The following is a 10,293-nucleotide window of genomic DNA, read 5'->3' on the forward strand; positions in this document are numbered from 1 at the left end:
TGGAGGTAATAATACCTACAGCCTTCAGACACAGGAAAACATGCTAGATTCCATGTAAAGAGAAAAGCATGTTAAGTGACAAAACCATTTATTTTTCCCACATTTCAGTATGTACTCCAAGTTCCAGTTATGCAAAAACTACAGCTTAGTCTTCACTTCCAAACACCATGGAAATAACCTACATTTACACAGCATTTTCTGAATTTAAGAAAAAATTGATTCTGTTTTAAGTTCACGTGCAAACACCACTGGCATGTTCTGGCATTCTGCCCAAACTGCCCACAACAAGTGCCCACGTGTCTGAAAGGAGACTCCTGACTTCTTGTAGTGGCGCACAGTCAGCAATCACCATGAAGCCAAAGGCATCTATGTAGTTTTGGATACCAACCAACATAAGCAGTAATCTAAAGATGGATTTGGGAGTCTAACTTTGGGTTCCCAGCTTTGAAAGGCTTGATTTGTTAGCTACTTTTGAAATTGAACACCATCTGTTCATCACACATGCCTTAATTCCTGAAAGCAAAGCAGAAGGTGGCAGTGCAACATTAGAAAAAAGGTACATCAGCATCTTCCATAAGGTACTGTTAGGTCAGAGAAGCTTGGCAGCCATCAAAAATCAGATCTTCTCTAAAATCACAGGGTGGGGGCAAAGGCACACACAAATATCAGTGTGCTGGTAGAAGCTGGAGAACTGTGGGCTTGTATTGCTGTGTTTGAGTTACTCAAAATCCTTCAGTGTTTTCCAAAAATTGTTTCCTTCTGTGCAGTCAAGGGAAAGCTCTAAACAGAATATTTGCGAGTTTTCCATGAGCAGAAGGAAGAGAAAGTTAAGCCTCTCAGTTAGGCTGTAAACAAGCTCCTTCTCGCCCCTGAAACAAAGTGGAGCTTTTAAGCAACTACTAGTTAAAATGCTGTCCTTTGGAACTGCTCCCAGTCCTCCAGGTTAGACCAGCAACAGGTTTCTGGTGGTTTTAGAGTTCCTTGTCAGACTACAGCCTCTCCAGTCAGTGAGAACTAAAAGCCAGGAATAATGTGTTAAATGCTTGCTAGAACAGTGGTTCTAAGACACCAAGTCCTATCGTGTGCATGTCCTCAGCATGCCCTGCACAATTTTTACATGCTGGCCTGTGTCAGGACAGGAAGGCTTTCCTAAACAGCAGAGGCCAAATTCAGAGCTAATAATGCTTGTTCCCCTTGTATCACATCTCAGAGAAGTTTGTGCTAGACGTTTTGATCAGAATGGATTTAATGCTAATACCAGGTGTGGTAACATAAAGCAAAGAGAAATGTCCTACTGATTTGTAAGGTATGCACTGTTTACTCCCACATTTCCAGCCTCCCTGAGCAGGTACTCTCTACTAAACTTCTTTTTTGTTGTATTAGGGATATTCTTGCATCCTGTGCATTTTCTGGTGCATATGACGTTTTTGCCCCTCCTTCCTCTGGACCACCCCCACGTCTTTGCTGTGCTGTGGGCCCCAGAGCTGGATGCAGTACTCCAGATGGGGCCTCCCACGAACAGAGCAGAAGGGGACAATTCCCTCCCTTGCCTCACTGCTCTCCCCTCTTTTGATGCAGCCCAGGATACCTTCCCTGTGTTACTTTTTCTTCTTTTTAACTATTATTATTTACATATTTAACTGTTATTTAACTCTACTTTTGTTTTTGCTTTCAAACTCCAATGAAAAGGAACTTACATATTTTTAAAAAGACAGAAATATCCCATAGAAAGATTAGCTGAGTTTCTGCTAGACTGCAGACAGTTGGCTCGTCTGCAAGGCAAAGTATATATTTTATAGATTTGACAAGTCCTGACAGATGTACTTCCAACTCTGGTTGAACACTAGCAAACACAGTCCTTGCTTGTGCCACTAATTTGCCCAGTCAGACCACTACACACACAAATAAATGCATTTAAACTAATGGGCTCCACACCAACCCCAAATCTCATCTTTTGGGGTGAGAGTGCAAGATCAAGAACATCAAAACTAAGTTTTAGTGTTGATAATGTTGGTGTTCTTGCTGCAATTACAGGCATAGTAAAAATTACATTGTTACATACTACAGGCTAACAAGTAAAATTGGGAATGACAGAAAATGCATGCTTTTATCAGTTTTCTTCTGTAGAAATACAAGATTTGCTTAGAAACAAGGAATGTGAGTCATCTCCATTGTCAGCGTTAAAATAGAAATAGCTGATTCATAATAATCCTTATAAAGCCATTTATACCAGTGGCATTAGGGATTGGAGATAAAAAAAAGTTATGATCAGAGTGGTGAGGCACTGGAACTGGTTGCTAACAGGTGGCAGGTGCCCCATCCTTGGAGACATTCAAGGTCAGACTGCACCAGCCTGAGGAAATTGACATAGCTGTAGATGTAGAATAGCTGTAGACTATTCACTGTTGGACTAGATGACATTTAAGGGTCCATTCCATCTCTAATGATTCTATGATTCCATAAATTCACAAGTAAGATAAAACAGATCTGTGTTTGAGCAGCTAGTGGGCAGCCCTAGATTTTACAGGAGGGAGTAATGGCACTAGGTTAATCTTTGAGTACTGAAAGACCCAGAGTCTGACCTTGGTACTATGAAACATTTTGACTGTAGAAACATTCTAGAGAAGACATAAAAATGTAGCTGATTTCTACAGTCAGGATTCAGTGAATTTTTTTCTTACACTGCCATCTTCAAATTCTAGTTCAAATAGTCATACTCTTTTTTTCCTAAATGCCCTTCTCCATTAGGATTAATTTCTATTCCAACACTGTTTCAGTGCTAGTCGACACAGTACACTGTTAATGCCCCTCATTTTTTTTCCACAAACCACCTTGGGTGACAAATTCGCCTTCAAACTGAAGCAAGTTTATCACTTCATCAGGCACCAGCCATTTCTTCAATTTCATATGTCTTTTGGGAAAAAGATTATCTTCTATGACAAAGATTTTTAAAAGACAGATATTAGTAGTTGCTAGAGTTGGTGAATGTAGAGGGCATCCTCTACAATTTCAGAAGCCACTGAACACTTAGTAGAAATGTTACAGACACATGGGTGAGTGAGGCACACCTCCACCTACACAAGGTTTTAGGGCACTAGCACAAACCACATTTCAAAACTTTAGCCTGACTAAGTCCTGCTTTCCTTGAAAATATTACAGATTATCAGATCTGGTGTTTGTCAATAATCAGTGTTCAAAATCTCCCTCCAGCAGAAGGGAATGAAGAAGGATCTAATCATCTAGCAAGAAGAAAGCCACTGAACAGGATTTAAGATTCAGCATTACCACCTAGTGGACACAAAGCATTCCTCCTGCATTTCTACTCCAGTCCTCTAATGACATTCTAACATTTCCCTTTGTTGACATATTAATCAGCTAGTAAACTGCCGTATCTGGATTTGGAGCATTGTTTCTTCTGATACACTACCAAAGAAGGCTTACATCGAGCTAACCACGAAAACACCAGTAATGCTTGAAGCATTAGTCCGGACAAATCAAACCTTGCAAAGTCAGTAAGTCTTGGCATTCCCTGTCATTTTTCAACATTTTCTTGATGCTTTCTTCTTTATATTTAAACACTTAGCGCTCCAGAACTCTACAAAAATCCTGATCTGTCCTTCAAGATCTTTCATTTTATAAACATATTAAAGACACGTTTAACATGCTTTGCTTCAAAGGAAATGAGCACCCTGTTAAATTTAAAACCACATGAAGCCTAAAGAGAAGCTGAAAGTCCAAAGTAAAGCATCTGGGACTAGAATGCAAAGCAATTTAGTACCAGACTCCTGCTGATTTAGGAACCAACATACCTTGTAGACTAAAGCTGATTTATGATTCCCTCAAGGAATTCTGTGTTTCATCACTAATTTTTCTGTTACCACAACATTTTATCAGTATCCCATTTCCCCCACTTTGCACCTCTCCCTGAATGGTTAATCTTCATTCTACAAAGTCTGTTAAAGGACCTCCTTTTTCCATTTCCTTTCATGCTGTTTGATTGCTTCAGGTACTTTGAATTTCTGCTACATTCCAATCCCTTTAGACTCCTACAATACCAGTAGCTTTTATATTAAAAGATCACCTAAATTTAACTCAACTTACAACTCTAGATTTGCCTATTTGGAACACAAGCTACTTTTTCTTGGACTTCTATATCTCAGGAATGTCTGCTCAGCTGGTCCCATTAGTATCCTCAAAACTTGAGCAGAGTTTAGATATATCTGGCCACTACTGAGATGCTCCAACAGCCTATCCAATCCAATCTAAGCCAATCAGTACTCATGTTTCCAATAAGCACCTTTTGCTACTGATGGCATACTTTACTGTAGAACAGTAGCTCCATGAAACATTGAAAATTTAAGCACAAACTCAGCGTTTTGATTAGGCAAATAAATCTCAGAAAGAATTATTTGCCACTTCTAAATCTGAATGCTTACAGAAGGTGTAAGAACATATTTCTCATCCAAAGCCAAATCTAACAGGGAAATCGACAGAAGCTAAGTGCCTAGAGAGGTAGACACCTCTAAGAGACAAGCTATTATAATAACCATACAGAAGCACTTTGAGCATTTCAGGTGCATTTGCTTTTTTCCTTCTGAATGCTACATATTTCGGATTTAGAAGTAATTTTAATTAGAGTTTACTGATTACGAAAAACAGCAGATTGGCAACCCAGGAGGCTCCATGGAATGTGATCAAATAAAGAGAACAAGACTATGTTCCAAATCAAATCAGGTTGTCTTCTTTCCATATGCCGTTCTCAGCTGCTAACTTAATAGCACTGCATGCCCAAGGTCAGCTCCACTGAAAATGAATCCTGACTGTATCATAAAGTTGGCTGCCACACAGCAGTCCTTCATGCAACCTGCCATGCTGCTTTTAATCAGGAACCCTAGAAAACACACGTGTACAAGCAGCAAGTGACAGTACCGTATGTGAAACTTTGGCTTAGAGCCACGTGCACCAGGAGAGAGAAGCTCTGCTCAGCAGCAGCACAGACAGTGAAAAGGAACATTTTCCCCCCATTTGCGTACATTAGTTCCACTCAGTGCTAACATCTCTTTGAGGCTCACAAACTTTCCACACTTTCCTAAACACAAGCTAACCTCTTCCCACGTGTTTTTCTTTGCCTCACCAAGCTTAGGTGCCTTTATTTTATTGAAAACTTTCCTTTAGTTTTGTAGAGCCATCACTCGTTTACAGAACTGACTGCAAGGCAAAAATAATAAAATACAGTAAAAATACACTTCTCTCTTTATTTTCACAAAGTGTCATTATTGCCTGTATTGTAGTAATGAACAGGGTGCTGAGCACAGCTCATTTTGTTAGGGCTGACCAAAAACTGCGATTTTGATTTAACATGACTGAGTCATACATTTATTGCTTTTACCACGTTAAATAAGGAATCTAATCACTGGAATGCAATCATGTATTAGGATGGCAGAAATCCTTGGTGCACAAAGAGGAACTGTTCATGTACTTGTGTAGAGCAGAAAGCTCACCTTACCAGCTCTTTTGTTTGTAGAACAAAACAAGTGTTTTTTGTTTGGGCCAAGTCCTGCATATTTGCCTTAAAATGTGCTTTCAGGCAAAGGAGGTTTCCTGCTAATGGAGAAAAAGACACATAAACCTTTGAAATATTTGTCTTCTTCTCCTATGAAGATACATGGGAAGATGAAGCTCTGTGCAGCTGTAAAATACTATACCATACAATAAAAAAATTGTTTTCCTATAACTGTCTTCAAACACTCAATTTAGTTTCTAGCTACATCACACAGAATGATTTCTCATTAGTAGATGATGTTATTTAGTAAAGCTGCTTCTGCCAGGATGCCAAAGATTACTGTGCATGCAGCACAACCTGGGAAGATCACAGTGCCCATTCTGGTTAGTGGTGCCATTCTGTCCTCTCAGGGATATAAACTCTACCCAATTAGTTGCTCTGTATCAATAAAACTGCACCCAAACTAAAGGGGATATAGTAATGTTGCAAGCACACAAACTCTTAGCATATATAAAGAAAATGCATTTCCTCTTGAGACAGCAGGGTAAGATTTGATTCCCTTGAAGTCAGTGAAAGGACACTGGCGGTGACCAAGGCCCGGTACTTCTGACAGCAAGTATTCCTGTAGCTGAATCCCCTTGGAAGCCGCCCATTAATTACCTCCACACCCTGCTGATAGGTTCCAAATTTTATTTTTATTTCAAAATCAAAGCTAAATAACTAGAAAAATCATGTGGCTGAGCCAAACTGTGACTGTATGGGTTTTAATTTTTGAGATTAAAGCAAAGTACAAAGACACACCCAGCCAGCAAAGTCTGGAGACAATAAGATGTAAAGCAATCCTCCTTCTGACCTCACATTAACACAGAAATCACCCTACAGCATGCAAGTGTCAGCCAACAACGGCACCTACTTATTTCCTGTCAGCTTGTCCCTTTGATCTAACCTGATCCTTCTTCACTTTATTAAAATCGTTCTAATCTTTTGACTTTGATCTCCCTGTAGGATTCTTCAAAGAGCTTCAAATTAGCAAACATGCAAACAACAAAAAAATGTACTCTGTATCTGCTTGAAACAATGATGTGGGGAACTGTTTCCTTCCTCGGCACACAAGTTTAATGAGGGGCAGCATTTTAAAGCCAAAAGATGCCATAGTTATCTGTTGTTTATTGGCATTAGGGTGGATGACAGAGTCGAAGCTTTTTTTACTGGGGGGTGGTTTGCTCTGAAGGTGTAACAAGGCAGCCCAGCAGGGGTAGCAAAAAAGCCATGTGCATACTTCATTCAGCATGCCAGATGAAAGGATTATGTCACATTCAAGAGCAACAAAGAGCTCTGTTTAAGTTTGTACCAGGCTGGAACTGTGGGGCAGCCCTTAAAGACCACCAAGGTTTTAAATAAAACCGGACACTTTCAAGTTTCCTCTAGGTTTCCTTGTGGTAAATCCACCCAGTATGAAGGGAATGCCAGTATCTCCCAGGAGGAAGATGTACGAGGGTTTAAAAAGAGTGAAAGAAGTTTAATGCAATTATATGTGTAGATATACACACACACACACAAGCCCCACATGGGTATGTATTTTATATAATGACACATGCTTTTCTCTTTCTTAATAAAGATACTCCCAAGTTTAAGAATGTTTTGTTCCATTTTGTTTCTGCTCTTCAACCTCTCCTACCACAGCTGAACAGCCAGAATCATCCCTCTCCTGTAACTTCAATTTAGTCCCGAAGGATCCAAATAAAATTGGTGTCTTTCATCATGAAGTACTGCTTACCTCTGAAAAAGGCTATGAAACTACGTTTGATTCTGCAGACAACATTTTAAGTTCCTTGCATGTGCATCACCATCAGCATGGAGACTTGTTTTCAACTCTACAGAGAAACATATCTGTAGCCATGCTGAAATAGTCCAAAACTTTTGCAGAACAATCCACATCAACAGAATTGCCTCAAGACTGCAGTTAACTCAAGGGCCAGACTAATGTGTATTGAAGTCAATGTGACATTTTCACATGTACATGAAAGTCTAGTTATCAATTGTGAGTCAAGAGGTTTTCTCAGTAAAATCTCAATCCTGTGCAAATACAACTAAACAGCATTTGACCTAGACTGGTATTCACGCATCTTGGCCAGCCAGTATACCATGCCATGCTCCATACACGAACATGAAAGCTGACAAAGACTCCATACCTTTTCTTTTTCACCTCTTTGTCATCTTAAGATGTACTATCATTCTAAGTAGCAGGCATGTATCCTGAGAACTGAACAAGGCTTAGAAAATACATCATCACAACACTTCAAATGATGCAATTTATGCTGAAAGTCCACTGAAGATCAGAATCAAGACAGTTATTTACGGAATGTTGTGGAAAACTCCAGCAAGCCTCCAGATGACGCCTTGTACTGTCTCTTATAATTTTCTTAAGTGGTCCAGGAAGCACTGCTACACCACAGACTATTCGGCCACAGAGGTACGCCAACAGCCCTTCAGTTGTCTGTGCCAACGTTTATCACAGGCTTGTGAGAACAAAGCAAATGTTAAAAAGAACCATTAGATAATTTATCAGAGTAGAAAAGCAAAGCTGCATTGAGATTTGTTTGTACAGTTAAAACAATATTACGATTACTAATGCATTTCTTGAGAAGACTGGAGAGTCAGCCCTAAAGTCAGAAGCTCTGCTGGCACAGCAACCCACCACCATTAATCAGTTTATTGACTTGTAAAGACAAAAGTAGTGCTTTTCATTAGTCCCAAACCAGACAAGAATATTCAACAAAAAAGTACTGGAATTGTTACCCAAGGCTATATATATATATATAATGGAATATATATATATATAGTATATTCCATTATGTACTTACATACACAAGCACATATATACATATACACACACATATATACAGTTCACTAGCACTCACAATCCATCTGTTAAGTGGTAAGCTTTTATCCTGTACCCTAAGTGAGAGGGATCTTTCTTCCAGATATTGCCCCTTGTGGCTGTTGTTAAAGATGAAAGGCAGAGCTCAGCCTTTCCAGGAATTGCCACACACTTCAGATGCATGGTCCCAGGTCAACTTCTTAGCAGCCTTCCTGACAGCTAGCTCTTACTTCACTTGAATCCACTGTGCAGCCTACTTCCAGACCCCAAAAGGACCCCCCCACCCCCACCCCACTCCCTGACCAGCCCTTTCATTTCTCACAACCTGGACAGCCCCATTCAGTAGGGATCAAGGGGGCAGCCACACTGGGCATCTTTTCTCCCCAGGGGACTCGTAAGTCCACAAATCTAGGCAAATATTTCTTTGAACATAACACAAGTCTTGAAACATACAGTTGAGAGAATGTTGAGAATTTTGTCTACCTGTGATACCATCAAGTAACATCAGATACTCTGAATCTGACAACCTGACTACAAACACTTTTGAAAGTTGACTCAGAATGAAATTGCAGTTATATTCAGCAGGTTTGGGAACAACATTTTTGTTTTCATTTGTTTTTTCCTCTATAAGAACATCAGAATTTTCAATTTTTCTTCTGGCAGAAAAGCCAAGATGTGAAAGAACATAGAAAAAAACCTGAGGGTTTAATAAAGTCATCTGTACATGACCAACCTTCCAGAAATACATAGTTCTATGACTACTTTTTATCTGCTCTATTTAGACAATCTCAGTGTGCTGCAAAACTAACAAAAACTTGAAATGCCTCTCAAAGAAAGGACAGCAATATAGTTACTGGCATTCAAGTCTGAGACAGCAACTGAAGAGTGACATTCTCCGCAGAATTTTTATAAATAATACAAGTTAACACTTAAGTCTGGAATCCAAAGAGCTTTTCATTCTTCATGCTGCACTGTCCCTAAAATACTGCTTTTAACATAGTCTGCAAGCCACATCTATCTACGTCAGAGTTGACACGATTGTACTGAAAGCCTGACAGTAAAATTTTAACACTCTAAACTTCATTACTATGTTCTTCATGAGCCTACCTAAGTTTTCTCTCTGAAATCCACTTCAACAACAAAAATACAGCAGCAAGAATTACTAGAGATCTTTTAAGAGAACGTGAGCAAAAGCACCTTTATCTTCATGATCTTCCAGGCAATATAAATGATGAAAAAAATCTTCCTGTCATTTGTTCAACCCATGCAGAATCACAGCTCACCTGCTTGAGACCTGACACTGCCGATCTACTTTTTCCAAAACTGCAACAGATTCAATTTAGGCTTTCTGCATGTCCTGGGAAATTCTACTCATCTTACCACTCTTCAAGCAGCCCAAGCTAAATTTGTTTATGATCATTAAGCCTGCAGAAACTTGGCACTTACTGCTGAATACTTAGGAAATTAAAACAATCCATCAGATCGTCCTTCCAAATTGGACAAAAGCAAATTGCTTATCAATTATAATTAAATTCTCTTTAAACAAAGGAACCGCAGGTATCATCACTGTAATCATAGCTCCCAGACACAGTCTTTTTAGATCAAATTATAATGCAAATATATTCCTCTTCTAATCTTGTTCCCACACAGCCTATAACAAGCGCATTTCCAGTGGGAATACAAGTTGAATTTATCATTTCCTTTAGAAATTTTTAAGTTTTCCCTCCAACAGAGTAATTTCCTTCTCAGGAACTTTTAAAATACATTTGCAGATCAGTTTTGACTTGGAACAGCTTGTTATGACTTCTTGGTAGTAGATTTCAGTCCACCACCTTCATGCTTACTCAGTGCTTTTTTGTACACATACATCATCGCCTTACCTGTGTAACCCAATGAAGCATCCCATGCT

Source organism: Lagopus leucura, unplaced genomic scaffold, assembly GCF_019238085.1.
Source record: "Lagopus leucura isolate 7727_CA_CO unplaced genomic scaffold, USGS_WTPT01 Super-Scaffold_100017, whole genome shotgun sequence".
NCBI lineage: Eukaryota > Metazoa > Chordata > Aves > Galliformes > Phasianidae > Lagopus > Lagopus leucura.